Source organism: Phyllobates terribilis, unplaced genomic scaffold (assembly GCF_046119375.1).
Source record: "Phyllobates terribilis strain yellow unplaced genomic scaffold, ASM4611937v1 Scaffold_2__4_contigs__length_985480577, whole genome shotgun sequence".
Classification (NCBI taxonomy): domain Eukaryota; kingdom Metazoa; phylum Chordata; class Amphibia; order Anura; family Dendrobatidae; genus Phyllobates; species Phyllobates terribilis.
In genome coordinates this window covers 344,940,240-344,961,645 of record NW_027362762.1, presented here as the reverse complement: position 1 = coordinate 344,961,645, position 21,406 = coordinate 344,940,240, and the positions used below count along the sequence as shown (strand labels likewise).

The 21,406-nt window shown below is 45.2% G+C and overlaps 1 protein-coding gene across 4 annotated transcripts in view; it reads right to left on the bottom strand.

Annotated features, from left to right (window-relative positions):
- The window catches only part of HHLA2 (HHLA2 member of B7 family), a 162,744-nt gene extending 151,966 nt beyond the window's left edge, over positions 1 to 10,778 (bottom strand). Inside the window, exons 1-2 of one of the 4 annotated variants that reach the window (XM_073664604.1) lie at positions 10,651 to 10,700; positions 8,063 to 8,149 (exon numbers count right to left, since the gene is read on the bottom strand). The gene's annotated coding sequence lies outside the window, so the exon portion shown is untranslated. The other 3 variants (XM_073664597.1, XM_073664598.1, XM_073664605.1) reach the window with 3 other exon arrangements.
- Between the last annotated feature and the right edge of the window lie 10,628 nt (positions 10,779 to 21,406).

Below are 21,406 nucleotides of genomic sequence, written 5' to 3'. Positions count from 1 at the left end.
TGCCTCTGACCACAAGTCGTGGTGGCTCTTCAGGTCACATGGGTGCTAAGCTTTGCATAGCCTGGGCATTTTTTTCAGATCAATAAAGATGACCCAACTCGTGTTATCTGTAACATTTGTCAGCAAAAGCTAAGTAGAGGCCAAAAAATACATAGTTTGAGTACTTCATGCATGAACCAGCACATGGATAAGCATAAGTTGCAGTGGGAAGCTCACTGTGCTACAATGCGGCCTAGCCGGCCGGGCCAACCACCGTCTGCCACATCTTGTGCATCCGCGGCCTCTTCGTCCTCTGTGACTGGGGGGACAGCAGTCACACCTGTTTTGGGACGCAGACCTGCCACCTCTTTACCCGCAACAGCCAGCATGATTGGCAGGTCATCATTTTCTTTGGAGGTGGAAACAACAGCTGGTGTTCAGCGCTGTCCGACATCGATAGCACCACCTTTGGATCAAGGCAACCTAACATGTCCGCCTGCATCTTCCTCACAGACCGGCAGTTTGCCGGGGATACCCTTCTCAACCCCGTCTAAGCACAACAGCCAGCCCTCGGTCCCTCAGATGTGGACAAGTAAAAGACCATTTCCTCCTAGCCATGAGAAAGCTAAGAGGTTGAATTTCACCATCTGCAAGCTCTTGGCTACGGAAATGCTGCCTTTCCGCCTGGTGGACACAGAGGATTTTCGAGACCTTATGTCCGTCGCAGTGCCCCAGTACCAGATGCCCAGTCGGCACTACTTCTCAAAGAAAGGTGTGCCTGCGCTCCACCAGCATGTCGCACACAACATCACCGCTTCTTTGAGAAACTCTGTGTTTGACAGGGTGCATTTCACCACAGACACTTGGACGAGTAGGCATGGACAGGGGCGTTACATGTCGCTGACTGGGCACTGGGTAACTATGGTGACAGCAGGACAAGGGGCTGCTGTCCAAGTCTTGCCGTCCCCACGAGATGTGCGTCAATCCTCTTTATCTCAAAGTTCCTCCACTGCTTCTGCCTCCTCAACCTCCTCTCGGTCCTCCACCTGCATCCAAAGCCTGTCTGGTCATGCCACAAGCTTTCTAACTGTGCAGAAGGGATCCTGCACACCTCCTTACTATGGTGGCAGCAGGGCTTAACGTCATCAGGCGGTTTATACTTTGAAATGTCTGGAAAATGTGAGTCACACAGCTGAGGAGTTGTGGTCAGCTCTGGAGAGCCAGTTTCATGAATGGTTGTCTCCACTGGACCTGAAACCAGGGAAGGCCGTGTGCGACAATGCTGCAAACCTGAGTGCGGCCCTTCGCCGGGGCAATGTCACACACGTGCCTTGTATGGCTCACGTGTTGAACCTGGTTGTCCAGCAATTTTTAGCCCACTATCCCGGACTAGATGGCCTTCTGCAGAGGGCACGGTCGCTGTGTGCTCACTTCCGCCGTTCACATCCCGCAGCTCAGCGACTTACATCTCTACAGAAGTCGTTGGGCCTGCCACTTCACCGGCTAAAATGCGATGTGCCTACCCGGTGGAATTCAACTCTGCACATGTTGCAGCGACTGTGGCAGCACCGACAAGCCCTGGTGCAATACGTTCTGACGTATAGCCTGGGCCAACGAGATCCAGAGGAGGGGCAAATCACGCTGGAGGAGTGGTCTCAGATCAGGGACCTATGCACCCTTCTGCACAGTTTTGAAATGGCGACGAAGATGTTTAGTGCTGACGATGCCATTATCAGCATGACTATTCCGGTTATTTACATGCTGGAGCACATGTTAAACAGAATTCGGAGTCAGGTGGTGGCACAAGAGGAGGTGGAAGAAGTAGAGGAGGAGGAGTTGTATGCGGAAGGGCTAACATCTGCAAGGTCCAGACGGTCGGCAGCACTAAGGCGGCAGGCATGTGAGGGTGGGGGAGATGGTTTTACCAGGGCGCATGGTAGCAGCCAAACTAGTGAGGAAGGTGCAGGAGCCCAGGAAGAAGTGGAGGACGAACTGATGGAAGACTCATCAGATAAGGGAGACCGTGATCACATTTCTGTTGTGCGAGGTTGGGGGGGAGGACAGAGGAAGGAAGCATGATTCTTACCTCGCCACCAACACAACAGGAACTTGGTGCTCCTGGATGCGTAAGACACATGAGTGCCTTCTTGCTGCACTACCTGCAACATGACCCTCAAATTGTGAGAATTAGAAATAATCCTGACTACTGGGTTGCCACACTGTTAGATCCCCGGTACAAAAGTAAATTTGCAGAAATTATTCCTGCCATAGAAAGGGATGCACGCATGCAGGAGTATCAGCAGAGACTGTTGCAGAATCTTACATGTGCTTTTCCACAAAACACCAGTGGTGCACGTAGTGAATCTCACAGTTCCAACTTGCCAACCGTGGGACCGTCAAGTGTTCAGCACTCAAACCGTAACAGAAACACAGTATCTGCTGGTAACATCAATTTTGCGGAATCATTTCACCACTTTTTTAGCCCATCCTTTGCAAGGCCACAGGAGACAAGAAGTCTGACACATAGTCAACGCCTAGAGACGATGGTACAGGAGTATCTCCAAGTAAACATTGAAGCCATGACTGTGTCACTGGACCCTTGCTCTTTTTGGGCTTCCAATCTGGATAAATGGCCGGAGCTCGCCACTTACGCCTTGGAGATCTTGTCATGCCCCACAGCCAGCGTTCTGTCTGAACGTGTGTTCAGCGCTGCTGGTGGTGTGCTGACAGATAAGCGCACGCGGCTCTCCACTGATAATGTAGACAGACTCAACGTTCATAAAGATGAACAAATCATGAATCCGAAACGACTTTTCTACCCCTGTGTCATCCTGGGGAGAGTAAAAGCTTGATGATTTGTTAAAATCACCTCACCAACCGTTTTAAGCTTTCAAATTACTAATCATGTTTATCTGTATCTTGGCTGGAAAATAATTTGGGCTTTGTAGCAGTGTGCAGTACTGATTCTATTAGGCCATCTATACTAAACTCCACCAGATTTAAAATTACTAATCATGTTTATCTGTATCTTGGCTGGAAAATAATTTGGGCCTTGTAGCAGTTTGCAGTACTGATTCTATTAGGCCATCTATACTAAGCTCCACCAGCTGTCAAATTAATAATAATTTTTAGCTGCATCTAGCCCGGAAAATAATTTTGGGGCTCCTAGATGCGCAAGACACATGAGTGCCTTCTTGCTGCACTACCTGCAACATAACCATCAGATTGTCAGAATTCGAAATAATCCTGACTACTGGGTTGCCACACTCTTAGATCCCCCACATTCTTCGATCAACCTTTTCATTTTAATAAAGAACAAAAAAATGGTCATTTTTGAAATTATAAGCATTAGCAGGTTATTAGAAACTGAAATCAAACAGTTTTCAACTCAAAACTTTATTCTAGGTGATGTTACATTTGCACATAGGACCCCTTGTTCGAAAGGAGCTTCTGAACTCACTCGTCCATTGAATTTGTCAGGTTTTGGATGGTTTCTGCTTCAATTGTTTTGCATGAGGACAGAATACCCTCCCAGAGCTGTTGCTTAGATGTGAACTGCCTCCTGCCATCATAGACACTCCTTTTGATGATGCTCCAGAGGAGCATTGGGGTCACACCTTAAGTTTGTCCCTTTTTATGCCCATATCAGCCAGAGATGCAGATGTGTTATGTGCAGCATGAGACGGTGCATTATCATGCATGAAAATGATCTTGCTGTGGATCACACGGTTCTTGTTCTTGAACCATGGCAGGAAGTGCTGTTTGAGAAACTCCACATACATTATGGAGTTCATCTTTACCCCTTCAGGGATCCTAAAGGGGCCGACAATCTCTCTCCCCATGATTCCAGCCCAAAACATTACTCCACCTCCTCCTTGTTGGCGCCGTAGCCGTGTTTGCATGGGGTGTCCATCAACCAGCCATCCTCCACTCCATCCATCTGGACCATCGAGCATTGCACAGCACTCATCAGTGAACAAAACAGTTTTGAAGTCAGTCTTCATGTATTGTTTGGCCCACTGGAGCCGTTTCTGCTTGTGTACAGTGGATAGAGGAGGTCAACAGGATGGCTTACGCACAGCTGCAAACCTCTGAAGGACCCTGCATCTTGTTGTTCGGGGGACGTTGGAGGCACCAGCAGCTTCAAAAACTTGTCTGCTGCTATGACAAGGCTTTTTTGCCGCTGCTCTTTTAACCTGACGTAATTGCCTGTAGGAAAGAGTCCTCAATTTTCCCTTATCAGCACGCACACGTGTGTACTGTGAATCAGCTACATACTTCTTGATTGTGCGATGATCAGGATGAAGTGTCTTGGCAATGTTGATTGTAGTCATGCCTTGACCTAAACACTCCACAGTTTGTTGCTTCTCAGCAGCCGACACATCCTTTTTCTTTCCCATTTTGGCAGAAAATGTAGGCTGCTTAATAATGTGGGACAGCCTTCTTAAGTAGTCTTGCCTTTCATTGGACACACCTGCCAAACTAATTAGCACAGGTGTCTGCAATTGCTTACAGTGATATAAAGAGCCCTGACACACATCACCATCAATGAGTTTAACTGACAAACAAAAAAATTCTTACCTTATCACTCCTAAACACTTTTTGCATAATAATTTGGAACACAGTGTACATGTGCTTTTCCACAAAACACCAGTGGTTCACGTAGTGAATCTTACAGTTCTAACTTGCCAACCGTGGTCTGTATGGAGTTGTTCAATAAAGGGCCCAAAAATTAAGATAACATAGACGGGAGAGGTCTCTATTAATACGAATTCCTAAGTATTTGATACCCTGTGAGGGCCAGGCAAAGGGAAAGTTGGACTGGATGGAATCCTGTATGGATTTGGGGAGGGAAACATCGAGGGCCTCAGACTTCGCTGCATTGATTTTAAAATTTGACCATGTAACAAAGTGATCTATTTCAGCCATAACAGCAGGGATGGATATATGTGATTGAGTGATATATACTAGGACACCATCAGCAAATGCAGAGCACTTGTTCTCGGTGCCTCCCACCTCAATCCACCTAATATTGGGGTTATGGCGAATTGATGAGAGCAGGTGCTCCGTCACTAGGATGTATAAGAGAGGGGACAGAGGACATCCCTTCCTTGTCCCATTGGTGATTGTGAAAGGTGACGAAAATGTTCTGATTCGCCCCCTGGGCCTTAGGACACCCGGAGCCGGACCCTTTTTGGTGGATGCTGGGGGTTGTAGTCTCCGTGGCGGCGACCCGTTTCCGTGGCTCAGGGCGGTCAAACCAGTGGCGGAACTATTTATGTGGTTTTGATGTTTAAATGTCCGACTACGCCACCCGTGGAATGCGGTCAGAGTGAACCGCCGCTGCAGGGCAGACCGCTGAGGCTGGTGTTGTGGGTGCAGCAGAGCGTAGTATAACTCCCCACGGGAGGAGTATAGCCTCAGGGCAGTGTATGCGGAGGATGGGGGTGATGGTGCAGGGCAGCAGCAGTAATGACACGGAGTCAGTGATGCAGTCCAGGGCCTTTACTCACAGTTCTTATTATCCAGACCACTTCTGCAGGTAACGGCTGCCCATGTCGTACTGTGCTCACCAGGTGAGGGGCTTGGCCAACTCCCAGATAACTTTGGAGCGCTTCACAGGACCCCCTTTGTGTGTCCTTTCTCTGGCCTTTCTTACCCCACCGGTGACCACGCTTCTGTCCGGCTGCCTCGGGCCTCCTCTTGGTAAACTTGGCGCCAGTTTCCCGGACCCTATGTGGTGCCTTCCTAGCGGGTGTAGCGAGGGGCTGCACCACATAAAATGTCACAGCCTCCGGTTTCTAGCTGAGGGTCGTTTCCCGCCTCCACTAGTTTCGAGGACCGGTCTCCCCCTTTGGCCTGACCCCTCCACGCAGGTGGATTCGGGCGTGCGGTGGCGACTCGCCCGTCCGCACCTCTGGGATCACTTCGTTCCTCGTTCCTGGAGCCTTCTCCGCTCCTCTTCCTTCCTTCTCCCTCTTCCAGGCCTGGGCATCTGTTACTAGGCCCGCCTCCGGAGCAGAGCTCATGCAGAGCCCTTGCTCCCTGTAACTTCTGCTCAGACTTCTCTGCACTGAACTAAGATGGTGCCCACCTTTTATACTCCCTTCTCAATGCACCCAGGAACTGCTTCCTCCCTGCTCCTGCACTACAGGGTTCCCCTTCCTCGGTGTTCCCTCCCCCCACTCCAGCCAGGGACAGGGACTGTCGTGCCCATCTCAGGGGCATATTGGTCGCCCTGCCCCACGGCAATGTGGTGTAATGCATGCAGGTGTCGGGGTCCTGATCCACACTCCATCATTACCTGAGAGTGAGATATCACACCTCTGGGTGAGGTGCAATACCTCTGTAGCAACCGAGCCCTCGGGGTGCTACAGTTCCATTTATCTTCAGCCTAGGTGACGTATTGCGATATAGGGCCGTGATTTTGGCTATAAAAGGGTCCCCTAGACCCCTACCCCAAGCTTTTTAAGAGAATAATATATGGCGTGCCAGAAGACTCTATGGAATGCTTTCTGAGCATCCAACGAGAGTATCTAATTACAAATTTTTAACTGCATCTAGCCCAGGAAATACTTTGTGCCTAGTAGCAGTGTCTGCTAGTCAGCGGATTATCCCAGCTGTTAAGCAAGCTACACCACCTGTAGTTTGGACACTTAATTTTTTCAAAGGAAATGCTTCGGGCCCCCGGGATACTCAGTGAAGAGCATCGGGAGGCACCCCAAGGCACAGGGGCTGGGACTGGCGGTAGGACGCCTTGCGGTGGACCGCCAAGCTCGATCCTTATAAAAGCTTTTTAACTGCAGCAGCTTTGGTGGACGCTACTGGAGCTGGAATTCCCGCAGCTGCTGGCATCAGACTTGCCCTCCAATAGATCCTTGTAAAAGGATTTAAAGTGTACTCATTCAAATTAGAGAGACAATTTAAATGAAAAAGCTTAGACCTGCCTCCACCGCAGGGGGGCTCGCTCGACCCACCAGCGGACAGGCACCAGTATTGGGAGAGGGGGGCTGGCTGTCAGGGCCCACCGCAGCTCTGGCACAAACACGGCGACACGGAAGTCGCATGGGCAGGAACGGACTGGCCGTGTCGGCTTCGCACTTTTTTGGTTTTAGAAGGGCATGACATGCCTATATCTGTGTCTCCCCCTCCTTTTACTCCTCCACCTCTTTTCTTTTCGCATGACTATATGTACTTGTCACTTTTCCATGTGTTAGTTGTGTCTTCTGAGCAGTTTGTCAGCTTTTTGACACCTTTGAAGTGTTTTCTATGTGTTTTCTATGTGTTGCTATGTGTTTTTGTTTGCCTGCCATTGGTTTTAACGGTGTTCGAAGGTGTTCGTCAAACATTTCGACGAACAGTTCGTCGAACATACGGGTGTTCGACGAACCGAACCGAACTCGAACACTACGGGGGTGGCTCAACACTACTGAAGACTCAGGGGAAATAAATACTAATCTTAAATTAGGCTAAACTGGCAAAATTCAACTTAGGAATCAGAGAAATATAGCAGTGAATTTTGCTTTGCAAATCAGCTGTTTATTTCCAGGCTTTGTGAGTATAATAAATACATGTAGGATACAGGTTTTATTGGTATCAGCTAAAAACAAGCACCTGCAGGGCATTAGGAATAAAGCCTTATTCACCTCTGAATATATGTTAGGGAGTCCATAAAGATCCTATGTGACAACCTATTGAGTGTTGGAAGCTTCTTATTTGAAGAATAAAATCTACTATGGGGAATTCTCTCTAGGAAGGAAACTTTCACGAGCTATATTACATAAAAGTAATTTATGGGACAGTTCCTTAAAGTATTGTTGCATTTATTAAGTAATGTATTTTGATCAGCTGGTTGTCACAAAGTACGTGACACTTTTCCATAGTGCACAGCTGACTATCTGGGTAACAGTACTGTAAAACACCTACCTCACTCCTTACACAATTTTTTACTCTTATCAGTTTGAACTTTGTGCTGAGAAATCTTGTAAGCGCATTCACCTCTAAACTTTAAAAACACAACTAAAAATAAGGAGAGATTTAACAAAACCATACAAGGTAAGACATGGTGGTTTCAATAACATACCTGCCTTCAGTCAGAAACAAAACTGATTTTCTGTTTCTGTTTCTTCAATCGCAGGGGTTAAGGTGAATCACACCTTGAATCAGTGATCTGCATTTAATGAGTCATGAGATTCCATGGATAAGATTAATCAAAAATAGTTTCATGAATTTGCACAGGTATTGCTGGACTTAGTTAAACAAAAGGGTTATTCTCAATATCATAATGTGGCCTAAGTTTTCTGTAGATAATGGGCCTGATTCATCAAAGCTTTCAAGGCTGAATTCTGGTGTAATAGCTTTGAAAAGTTGCAAAATGCGAGCACAACTCAGAGTTGCGCCTAAGTTTTGCTACTTTTGGCATTTGTACTCCAGTTTCTCCCAGCTCTGATAAAATGGGGGTAGCTGGGGTGATGACGAGCTGTGGCATTCTGTATACCAGAAATCTCAGTCCAGTACTTGACTGGAGTGAGATTTCCGGCATAGCGCATGGAGGTGCACACCTCTCGTCAGATGCTGCAGATTCATGAAGAGACGTGCATCTTTTCATTATTCGGGAGTGCCTGACTCCAGCACGCCCCCTCATCAAGACTGGGGTGCATAATGCCAGTCTTGATTATTCGGGTCCATAAAATTCATTATGTAGGCAAATTCCACCTTTCAACCTATTTTAAACCAGCACTGATATACAGCTATCACCACCTCCTATGATGTCCCCTCTCCTCCCAAGGGCTTTCTTTACCTTCTGTTGCCACCTTATCCATCCTACAGAAGTTTTAAGGCTGTCAGTCAAGCATGCTCCAATGCACCTAATGAAACTGTCTAATAACAACATCTAACAGCCGGGTTTTACCTCAGATCAGCTCTGCTATGCTGAAGACCCTGCTGATTTCAGCGGCATTTGCTTCTAATGACCTTGTCTAATTCATGAAAAGTAGATGCATCTATGACACTGTCTGGTAAAACATCTTCCAGACCTTCTAACAGTATCCTTATTGCCCTGAGAGCCATAATGTAGCTCAGCTATTCTAAGCTAAACTCTGCTTTGCATGCAGGTGACAGCAGGATCATTCTCTAAGATTCCCACAAACCACCAATGAAATGTGGAGGTTGGAAATAGTAATGAATATTGGTCAAATAGTGGGTCACATTTACTACATTTTAAAGTACCAAAGGTCACCTCAGCCATATAAATAAAAATGCCCATATTGACATCTATCTATCTATGCATCTGTCCATCTATCACTATTAAAGGCACACAGGAGAGCAGAGGCAGTATCCTGCAGCACTAAGGAAAAGCAGGGTGCTGCTGGGAAATGTAGTTTTAGCAGTCTAAGTATAGGAAAGCCCATATTGCTCTTCGAACTGGATGGATAGAGGGGCAAATGAAGACAAAAAAAAGACACAAAGGTACAAGAGATAAACTTAGTGAATAGTAACAATAATCATGCAGGTACAGTGCTTGGTAAAAAAAAATAGTTCCATTGTAGAAATAACACTTTAAGTCCCGAATTGGAATTGCCAAAATTGTTAGATAATATTAAAGGGATTGTCAGGGCAAAATAAAAAGTCTACTGGTGGTTTGGTATATTCAAAAATAATAACAAAGCTATACTCATCTACCTGCTCTTACCTGGATCCAGCGGAGGCCACTTTGTTGTCTGTGTTTACACCAGAATGGAAACACTATTGCTCCAGCAGCATCAGGACTGGTGTGGCCTGTAATTGGTTGCTGCAGTCATGTGACTTCAACATCGTGACATTGGTGACATCAGTGATGATGCACTGCTGAAGACCCCTGACCATGGTAGCCAATCACAGACTGCAGCGGTCCTACTGCTGTTGGAACAATAATGTCTCCCTTCTGGTGTAAACGCAGACCACAGAGCCGCCTGCAGTGGATCCAGGTAAGTGCTGGTAGGTGAGTATAGCTTTGTTTGTTATTGTTTAATATACCAAGACGCCAGTAACATTTTTATTTTCCCTGGAAACCCCTTTTAATGTTAAATAAGTCAAATGCAGCCTGATCTATTGTGGACAACACTATTCCCCATTGTCTTTGGGGTGCCAAGACTAGAATTTGGCAGGAATAGTGTTGGGAACATTTTTTAAAACTGCTTCTTTGATGGAACCACGATTGTCAGAAAGAGTGCATGTGTTAGCATTAGCATGTGTGGATTTACCATAATGTTGCTTGTGTAAATGCCCATTACATTGGAAAATAAACTTCTGTCTCTTTGATAGACTCACTACACAGACTGCACCGTCACCATTAAGAGACTGCTATGTATAGCATTAAAATAACTTCATTTTAAAAGATCAGCCCAATGTGCCATGAGCATACTCTCTGTAATGATGTCTCCCCCACAATTTCTATCTGTATCTATGGAGGCATAATCCATTATAATCAAGATCAATATACTTTCAGTTCTGCATTTTTCTGACACTTCTGTGTTTCTTGGTCTCCTGCAGTAACATATAAGCCTTCTAGTATTACTGCAGTACTGGCTCTATCTGATCTCCTACATAGCTACACTTATACATATTCACTTTAGGTATAAAGATGTATTCACCTGTAAAACAATTACACATTTTCAAGAGAGATCGTCATACCTTGTTCCTTCGTAACTCCAAACTGAGTTGTCAAGATTTTATAACACCACTAACAGGTTATGAACTATAACCACATTGTAACTAATAATTATGCTAAGCATATACCGGGAGGAGCAATCGTCTATTATAATAAGGATTACCTGTGTCTGAAGTCTAAATATAGTCACATGACAGGAGTTATATCATAAGGTTAACGGGGTTTTCCAACAAACAAAATACATTTTAATAGATTTTAGAATAAAAACAAGTCCCACAACTGGATGTGTTAAAAAATGTCCCTGTGCTGAGATAATGTTATAAATGTGCCGCTGCTGTGTACTGTGTAATGGCTGTGTCTGACCATACAGGAACATGGTCTGATCATACTGCAGCTCCTGGGCAGGGGGGGGGCCGCAAGAGAGTATACAGACATTACAGCAGGGATCACAGTTGCTGGTTATGGTAAAATAAAACTCTATTACCCCGCCTGTATAAAAAAAACATGTTTTATCTCAGCTGTGATCCCCTGCTTTAATGTCTGTATAATCTATTTTGCTTCCCCCCTGCCCAGGAGATGTTGTATGGTCAGACCATGTCCCTGTATGATCAGACACAGCCATTACACAGTACACAGCAGGGGCACATTTATAGGATTATCTCAGCACAGGAACATTTTTTTGACATTCAATTGTGAAACTTATTTTTTCAAGATCTATTGATTAAAATGTGCTTTGTTCATAAGACTACCCTTTTAATGTATTTTTGAATTCTATTCTAGTTTATGCAAAAAACTTGTACATAAATAGCAATGAAACTTTTGCAATAGCAAACACTTTCTAATTATTGAGACAACACCCAGTAATTCAAAATAATTCATATATCTAATAGATACAGTAGATAGATATAAATATGAGATATATCTATCTATCGATATCTGTCTAAATCAGGGGTGAATATGAAGGGCCGCATACTTTGCGGGAGAAGATGACGTTTTCAGTGATATCATTATTTTTCTATATGGCTTTTTGATTATCCTTTAAGACCTTCTTTTGTACTTCAGTTTTTTACACAAAACAGAATTTTTACTGGCCAAATATTTTTCCGATACTTTATCACACTTTATTTTCAATTATATGTCTTTGTCCCCCATACAATATTAATTTTGTTTTACAATTAACCCATTTATAATAATTCTGGCCCCCATCCTGTAATAATTTCCCCTGTCCTGTAATAATGTTCTTCATCCTGTAAAAATGTCCCTCATCCTGTAGTAATGGTCTCGTCTCATCCTGTAATAATGTCCCCTGCCCTGTAATAATGCCCCACAACCTATAGTAATGGTCCCCCATCCTGTAATAATGTCTTCAATCCTGTAATAATATCCCCTGTCATGTAATAATGCCCCTCAACCTGTAGTAATGGTCCCCCTTCCTGTAATAATGTCCCTCATCCTGTAATAATGTTCCTTGTCCTGTGATAATAGTCCCCATCCTGGTCCCTATCATATAGTAGTGTCCCCATCTTGTACTTGTAACAATGTCCCACATTCTGTCACTCTTTAAACACACATAAAAACAAATTTTTCTCCCCTGACCTCACTCCCTCGGTAAACAGTGCCCTCTTCATCCTCCACAACCAGGGTAGCACATGGCAGTGACATCATGCGCGGCCGCAAGATACCGACTTCAGTCGCCGGCCACTGATTGGTCGGTGGCTGGTACTGGTATTGCGGTGCAGAGAGCTGGTCTCTGCTCTGCAGTACATTTCAATTGAATGTGGATCTGAAGACACACATTCCTCTGAAAGGAACACTGGCATCGGCGGCCCCTGAGCTGGGCCGGGATGGTCTCAGGGGCTGCATAATGGAGCCTCGGGGCCGCATGTGGCCCACAGGCAGTGTGTTTGAAACCCTTAGTCTAAATCATATCTGTCTCTAAAGTTAGCAGAGTGTGTAAGTGGACTGTGTAGTGCATAATACATTTGTTGATCGTCCCGAGGCACATTTGCTGGAATTTTCATGACTCATAGGCAACACACAGGAGCCAACAGCTGACAGTACACTGAGAAGTGCCGATGTCACTAAGCAAACAGGAACCAGCTGACAGAGCAGGATAACTGCCGATGTTACTGAGCGCCTTCCGCCCTGTCAGCTGATTGTCCTGTATGTCTGTGCTATACACTGAGAAGTGCCGATGTAACTAAGCAAACAGGAACCAGCTGACAGGGCAAGATAACTGCCGATGTTAATGAGCGCCTTCCGCCCTGTCAGCTGATTGTCCTGTATGTCTGTGCTATACACTGAGAAATGCCGATGTCACTAAACAAACAGGAACCAGCGGGCAGGGCAGGATAACTGCCGATGTTACTGAGCGCCTTCCGCCCTGTCAGCTGATTGTCCTGTATGTCTGTGCTATACACTGAGAAGTGCCGATGTTACAGACACACAGGGTAATCAGCTGGCAGGGCAGAGGAGCTGTGTGCTGAAAACGCACATGATCGGATTCCACCAGGAGCGCACAAACTGTTTAGGCCCCCCCCCCTCTTAGAATCTGTATTCAGTATCTGTGGAACTGAATATGGATTTACCCTCATAATGAGCAAATTATTTGCTTCAGAAACAACATAGGGGGACATCTTCTAAAAGGTTTTTGAAAGGTTTTCTTTCTGATTTCATTTATAAGGTACATTTGAAAATGTATTAAAATCGCTTGCTCTACATTATTATTAGATAATAATTAAAATGACAGTTATGCTTTAAACTATTAAACACAACAGCTGAAAAAATGTAGCATTGCTTCGATCTGGGAAAATAACCTAAAATATACAGAGGGTATCCACTACCCTAACTGATTTTTTTTTTATTTTTCAATAAATCTTATGTACCTTTAATTAAATATATCTATAATCTTATTTTGGTCATATTTGCCTTTTCATCATGCTTTTAGCAGCACTTGCTCTTTGCTGACTGCAGCTCTGATGCTTCCACCGATAACTTCCTCTCCCCATGCTTCCTGGTTCTATTACTACAAGTTCCATCATGCTTTGCAGTGGTCTGGAAATCAGCACCTATCACACAAACCCCTACCTCCCTCCTCTATCTTCAATATCCAGCATCCTACTGCCAGTGACAGTCCACATACTCCTGATGAGGAGAGAGTTCACATCAATGTCCAATAGAGAGGAGATGATGAAAAGCTGCACTCACCGTTTATGTAAAAATAAGAGTCCTTTATTTCATATTCGGATAAAATGAATGGAAAGCAAGGAGTGCGGGGAGGAGGTGGACGACAGCTGTTTCACGCTCTAACTAGCGCTTCTGCGGGTCCATGTGATCAAGAAATTATTATAAATGGATTTTTTAATAATCTCATCCATGGGTCCATGTTTAAAATTAAAAATGAATTTTTTTTGGAATGTTGAGTTATGATAATTAATTTTCTCTTTATGTAGTAGGTCCTGTTGGGAAAAGCGTTTTACTTTTTCTAGAGCAGTATTGAGTATTTTTGATGGATATCCTCTAGATATAAAATTAGTTTTTAGCTCTTCTGCTTGTTCTAGGAAAACTGAATCTACATTGTTAATTTTTCTAAGGCGCATAAACTGTATGGTAATCCATTTTTAGTATGTGAGGGATGTGCACTTTGGTAGTGCAAGAATTAATTAGTAGAAGTCGGTTTGTACATATAGCGCCATCAGGGGTGGATTAAGAGTAGCAAGGGCCCCGGGCAGTTTAGAAGGCGTGGGCCCCCCCCCGGGCCCCCTCCCACACACCTGATTTATCACGTGACATGTCACATGATCCCCTGTGATAGATCATGTGATAGTTCACGTTAAATTAATTTGGCACAATATTAATTATTATATTTTTTTTTAGGCTGTGTGCCCACTATGCGTTTTTTTAAGCGTTTCCACAGCGGCAATTCCGCTGCAGAAATGCTTAAAAAACACTTCGTAGAAGGTCTGCCATGTTCCCCAATGATAATCCGCATGTGCTGTGTACATGCTGCGGAAATTTCCGCTGCGGATTATCATTGCGGAAAAATCCGCAGCATTACCAATTATTTTGCGGAAGCGCTGCGTTTTCGCCGCCATTGACTTGCATTAGAACGCATGGAATCCGCATCCCTGCATCTGTAGATGCGGAATCCATGCGTTTCAATGTGCGGATGGTACCCGGGTGTGGAGGACAGGAGACTCTCCTCCGGACCCAGGTACCATAGAACCTGTAAAAAAAGAATAAAATAAAAAATAAATATTATACTTACCTTCTGATGGCCCCCGGTGTCTTTATCCGATGCATCCTGGCTTGCCGGCAGCTCGCGATGGTCTGAAAAGTACCTGCCGTGACGTCATTTAGTCATGTGACGGGTCACGCGACCGCTGACGTCGGCAGGCCATCAGAAGGTAAGTATATATTTTTTATTTTTTACCATTCTTTCACAGTCACACTATATAAATCCATGCTGGTTGCATGGATTTATATAGTGTAACCAAGTTGTCAAGCACTTTCCAAGTGATGCTAAAATCACTTGGAAAGCACTTGTCAACCCGCATGCGGAAATGCAAGTGAAGAACGCTTCACATCCGCATGTCCCTGGCAGGAAAACGCATGTACAATCCGCATGTAAAATCTGCACGTAAAATCCGCATGCGTTTTTTCTCCCAGGGAGATGCAGAAACGCTCAAAAAAAATCCGGAACATTTCTGTATCGTGGGCACATAGCCTTACATTAATTGTATGACTCACTATTGAGCACACGTAGCCATCTATACACAGCGGGAGGCCGCACGTAGCCATCTATACACAATGGGAGGCCGCACGTAGCCATCTATACACAGCGGGAGGCCGCACGGTGCCATCTATACACAGCGGGAGGCCGCACGGCGCCCCCCCCAGAGACAGCAGGAGGCCGCACGGCGCCATCTATACTCAGCAGGAGGCCGCACGTAGCCATCTATACACAGCGGGAGGCCGCACGGCACCCCCTCCAGAGACAGCAGGAGGCCGCACAGCGCCATCTGAACTCAGCAGGAGGCCACACGGCGCCATCTATACACAGCAGGGGGCCGCACGGTGCCATCTATACACAGCAGGAGGCCGCACGGCGCCATCTATACACAGCGGGAGGCCGCACGGCGGCCCCCCCAGAGACAGCAGGAGGCCGCACAGTGCCATCTATACTCAGCAGGAGGCCGCAAGTAGCCATCTATACACAGCAGGAGGCCGCACGGCGCCATCTATACACAGCAGGAGGCCGCACGGCGCCCTCCCAGTGACAGCAGGAGGCCACTCAGCGCCATCTATACTCAGCAGGAGGCCGCACGTAGCCATCTATACACAGCAGGAGGCCACACGGCGCCATCTATACACAGCAGGAGGCCGCACGGCGCCATCTATACACAGCAGGAGGCCGCACGGCGCCATCTATACACAGCAGGGGGCCACACGGCGCCATCTATACACAGCAGGGGGCCGCACGGCGCCATCTATACACAGCAGGGGGCCGCATGGCGCCATCTATACACAGCAGGGGGCCGCACGGCGCCATCTATACACAGCAGGGGGCCGCACGGCGCCATCTATACACAGCAGGGGGCCCTGCAGGCTCGGGACCCCGGGCGGTAGCCCAGATTGCCCTCATTATAATCCGCCTATGAGCGCCATCAACAATGGAGGCAGATACATCCAGAAAATTTAAAGATTGATCACCAAATTCTGAGGTAAATTGCATGTTAGCCATATTATTGGCGTTCAAATATAAAACAAAATCTGTGAAGTCTTTTTGTGAGCCTGCCCAAACAATAAAGATGTCATCAATATAACGTAAAAATAATTTGATGAACTTGATAAATGGATTTTTTATAGTAGTGATGTATGAACTTTCAAAATATGCCATGAATAAATTTGCATACACGCAAGCAGCGGGAGTCCCCATCGCGGTACTGGTTCTTTGCGTGTACCATTTATCCAAAAATTGAAAACTATTGTGGGTCAGAATAAATTCTAAGCTCTCAAGTATCAGTTTAATAGAATCTATTCCTAGTTTATGAGGGATTCTTGTGTAGAGACTGACTACATCTATGGAGCATAATGAAAAATCTGATTGCCAATTGAAGCTTTGTAATGCTGAGATAAAGTCTCCTGTGTCCTTAACATAAGAAGGAATATTCTCTAAGGCTATGTGCCCACGATGCAGAAATGCTCAGGATTTTTTCCTGAGCGTTTCTGTATCTCCCTGGCAGCAAAAAAACGCATGCGGATTGTACATGCATTTTCCTGCCAGGGACATGCGGAAATGGAGCGTTATCACTAACATTTCTGCATGCGGATTGACAAGCGCTTTCCAAGCGATTAGCATCACTTGGAAAGTGCTTGTGACAACTAGGTCACACTATATAAATCCATGCAAACGGCATGGATTTATATAGTGTGACCCGAGAGAGTGGTAAAAAAAATAAAATAAATGTATACTTACCCTCCGATGGCCCCCGGTGTCCTCCTTTACACTCCGTTCTCCCTTGCCGACAGCGGTGGATTGAAAGACCTGCCGACGTCAGCGTCGCGTGACCCGTCACATGACTCTGATGTCAGCGCAGGTCCTTCAATCCACTGCAAAGTGCTGGGAAGCAAGGAGCAGCGCAGCGCGGGCCGCCAGAAGGTAAATATATATTTATTTTTTATTTTATTCTTATTTTGCAGATTTTTTAATGGTACCTGGGTGTGGATGAGACTCTCCTCTCATCTACACCCGGGTACCATCCGCACATTAGAACGCTTGGATTACGCATCTACATATACAGTGATGCGTAATCCACGCGGTCTAATGCAAGTCAATGGCGGCGAAGACGCAGCACTTCCGCAAAATAATTGGTAGTGCTGCGTTTTTTTCCGCAATGATAATCCGCAGTGGAAATTTCTGCAGCATGTGCACAGCACATGCGGATTATCATTGGGGATCATTGCTGCCCTTCTACCATGTTTTTTTAATGCGTTTCCGCAGCTGCAAAAACGCTGCAGAAACGCATTAAAAACGCATCGTGGGCACACAGCCTTATAGAGGTTTTAGAAGCCAGTCAAGGTACTGAGAAAATGGCTCATTGAGAGATCCTACTCCAGCTATAATGGGGCGACCTGGGGGGTGTGACAGGGATTTATGAACCTTAGGTATTGTATACCAATATGGTTTCTCAGGATAATCCGGGAGTAATTTTTCAGCCCGTTTTTTTGTTATTGCGTCACATTCTACATGATTCCTTAGCAAAGGTCGTAATAAACTTTTATGTTTGTTGGTAGGATCTGCTGGTTCACATCAATGTCAGACGCCAGCACCGAGCACTGCACAACATCGGTAATAAAGCTTTTATCTGTCCCCCTTACTGACAAAGTATATACTAAGCTATATACAGTGAAATATGTCAGTAAGAGGAACAGGCAAAAGCTTTGTTGCCATGGTTGTATGTGCAGTGCTTGGTGCTATGCGGTGTGTTCCATACCTTTTCAACTTTAAAAGAATAGAAAGAGGGACAAATTATGTGTCGCAGCAAATTTGGCCATGTCCCTGGCCACACTCCAATCCACGCCCATTTACCATTTCTTTCTATCCTGGCCGGAGGAGATGTCAGAGGGGCGGTGGCAGTGAGACAAATTCCGCTGGCGCCAGAGACTGCAGGGCGTAGACTGTAATCCAGGACTGTCCGCTATAGTCGGGATGGTTGGGAGTAGAGATGAACGGATCAAATCATGGGACTGCGGTCCAGCATCCAGGTCAGTGGTATCTGGAGGCTGGACGGGAGGCCGCAAATCTCTTACCTTCTGGCATCCCCAGAGCGGCTTTTGATTAGTCTGGGCTGCGCGACGTCATATATGTATCCTGCTCATCTCTAGTTGGGGCCTATGGATTATTTTTTTCATTTATTCACAGTCATAGCAATCAGAACTTTCTCAACTTTTTGCAGCTTCACTTTATGATAGTGGTGGCGCACCTATGGCACATGTGTCAGAGGGGGCAAGCAGAGCCCTCCCGGTGGACACGTGCACCATCTCCTCAACAATACTGCCACCACTCTCCTCAGCCCGCGTGCCACCCCCCTCATCACTAGCGTCGCGGCCACATTCCTCTGCGTGCCCACCCTCCCATCAGTGTACGCGGCCTGATGGGAGGGCACACGTGTAGAGGAATATGGCTGCGGTGCTAGTGATGTGCTAGCGCGCATCAGTCTGCGTGTGTGCTGGGGAAGGTGAGGGGATGGTGCGCAGGCTGAGGAGAGTGGCGGCAGTAGTGCTGAGGAGATGGCGCACGTGCCCAGAGGTAGGAAAAATCTCCTCACCTTGATGTGCTTAGCATGTCGCTCTCCGCAAGAAGAGACAATTTGCATATTTCCCAGAGGAGCATTGCGGCTTGAATAGTCTTCTCACCTTGACGTTCTTAGCATATCACTCTCCGCAAGGAGAAACGTTACGTCTTAGATACCGGTCTGATGCCTCTCAAACAGCCAAACCAGAACTCACACTTTGCACTGACGAGGGGCAGTACCCTGAAACACAGTGTCTGCAAATTGAGTTTCTGGGCTTTTATCCTAAGTCATGTGATAAGGCTTGTTAAAGGGTCAATATTGACTTTTAGGATTGCTACTTCCAATAGGTGGCACTAGAGTTCTAGTTCTCTTCCTCTCTGAAGAGACAATTCTTGCAGTACAGAAAAGCTTTGCGTCTCTCTTAAAGTAACTGCAGTTTTTGACATGCGTTTTTTTTTAGGCTCTACATAGAAGCCTCTAGAGAAGTAAAAAGCAACAAAATCACACAGCGACGCACAGGGAGTGCTTGTTTTCATTAAATCACATCCACTTTGCTTGGATAGTTAAACACAGCAGTATTTCTGTGCAAAAAAGCAGCAGAAAATATGTAGCATTTAATCTACATGTGAATACAGCCTAAAGCAAAGTGCATGTGATTTCATGAAATCTCCGCCCTCAGTGCGTCTAAAGACGCTGTTGTATTGTGTGGTTTTGGTGCTTTCTTTCTTTCTCTATAGGATTCTATCTGGAGCCTGAAAAAAATGCAGTTGCATTTTTAAGTGCAGTATCAAAGCTTTTCTGTATTATTAAAAAAACGTTAAAAACGCTGCTCACGTCTGCATCAAATGAGAAAAATGCATAGAAAATGCAGCAAACACACAATAATCAGAGAAGATTTATTGTTTTATGTGGTGCGGACACCTGCAGAAAACGTGCAGAAATAAAACAGCATTTACGCTATTGGTGAACATGGCCTCAATACTTTTTTATGGGTTTAATAGAAAAAAATATTAATCATGTCATTTTTTTACGCCATTTACCGACCCCTTTAAATAATCTGATCACTGTGTGGGTAGTTGCGATTACAGGGACATAAAATATGTCCATGTTATGTGTTGATTTGTGATGTTTATTATTGTTTCAAAAAGCGCATTAAAAATTACATTATTGTAATTGTTTTTCATTATTTTTTAGTAATTTTATAGGAAGAAAAAAATCTCTTATTCTCCTTCTAGAGTGCAAATACATAGAAATACACTGCCATGTACAGATGTATCGCTATGTACATGTATAATCTGTCTATAGGTTTAGTGGCTGCAATACAGATCAAGTATACAAAATTCTCACAGTGACATCACCAGAGCCTGTGGCTCCATAGCTTCAGCTCCTGCCTGTAATGTTGAACATTGTGGGTTTGAATATTGGGGAGTCTCACAATTTTTTTTTGTAATTGCTTTTTATTATTTTTAGTAGTTTTTATAGGAACAAAAGAATCTGACTTCTTCACCTCTAGACTAGAGGGACATAGAAATACACTGCTATATACAATATATCTCTATGTACCTGTATAATCTGCTTCTACGTTCACTTCCTGCAATACAGGTCAAGATTGCCAAATTCTCTGCCAAATGAGCTGTGGCTCATAAGTAGAGCTGCTTCCTGGGAGCATGGAAATGCAAGTTTGAGTACCAGGGAGACAAGCTCACAAGAGATTGAATAGTATAATTTCATTTATGTCAGAGCAGAAAGAGGAGGAGGAGTAGCTATGGAGCGATGATGATGTTGGAGAGAGGTGGTGAAGTATTAGAAGTTGGCACAAAGCCTTGAAGTGGCGGGACTGAGCCCTCTAATTGGGACAGTCCCACTCAATCCGGGACGGTGTGGAGCTATAGTGTTCTTGTGACACACATTATATATGTATATGTTACTGAAACAACAATGGAGGGGCACCGCTGGACCTGGAGAGGGGAGAAACCTATCACTGGAAAATACCTTTAAAAAAATTATACTTCCCTCCTGCACCCAGGCTATTCAGCCACTTGGATTCCATCGACCTGTGACATAAGCATTGTCGTGTGCCAACTGCAGCCATTACATGACACAGGAACAGAGGGGGACAAAGGGCTCAGAGTGGTTCAATGGCCAGATTCAGGATGTAAGAATACTTTTTTTTTAATACAACGCAGCAGTGTGGGGGCATTAAAAAGAGGTTATCCAGTAGTGGACAACGCCTTTAACTGTGTATTTACATATTATGATTATATAATTGGTTTCCATCTAATATAAAATATTAGGGACTCATGCACATGTGACATAAGTCTTATATTCATTCCATATGCATGGATCCACACATAATATGCGCATAGGTCCCAAATATCTTTTCACCCAGCCCAAAGTGTGATTCTGCAATAGAATGAATCAACTTATGTTCCAGAATCACATTATGGGCTGTGTGAATAGATATTTGGATCATTCAATGAGG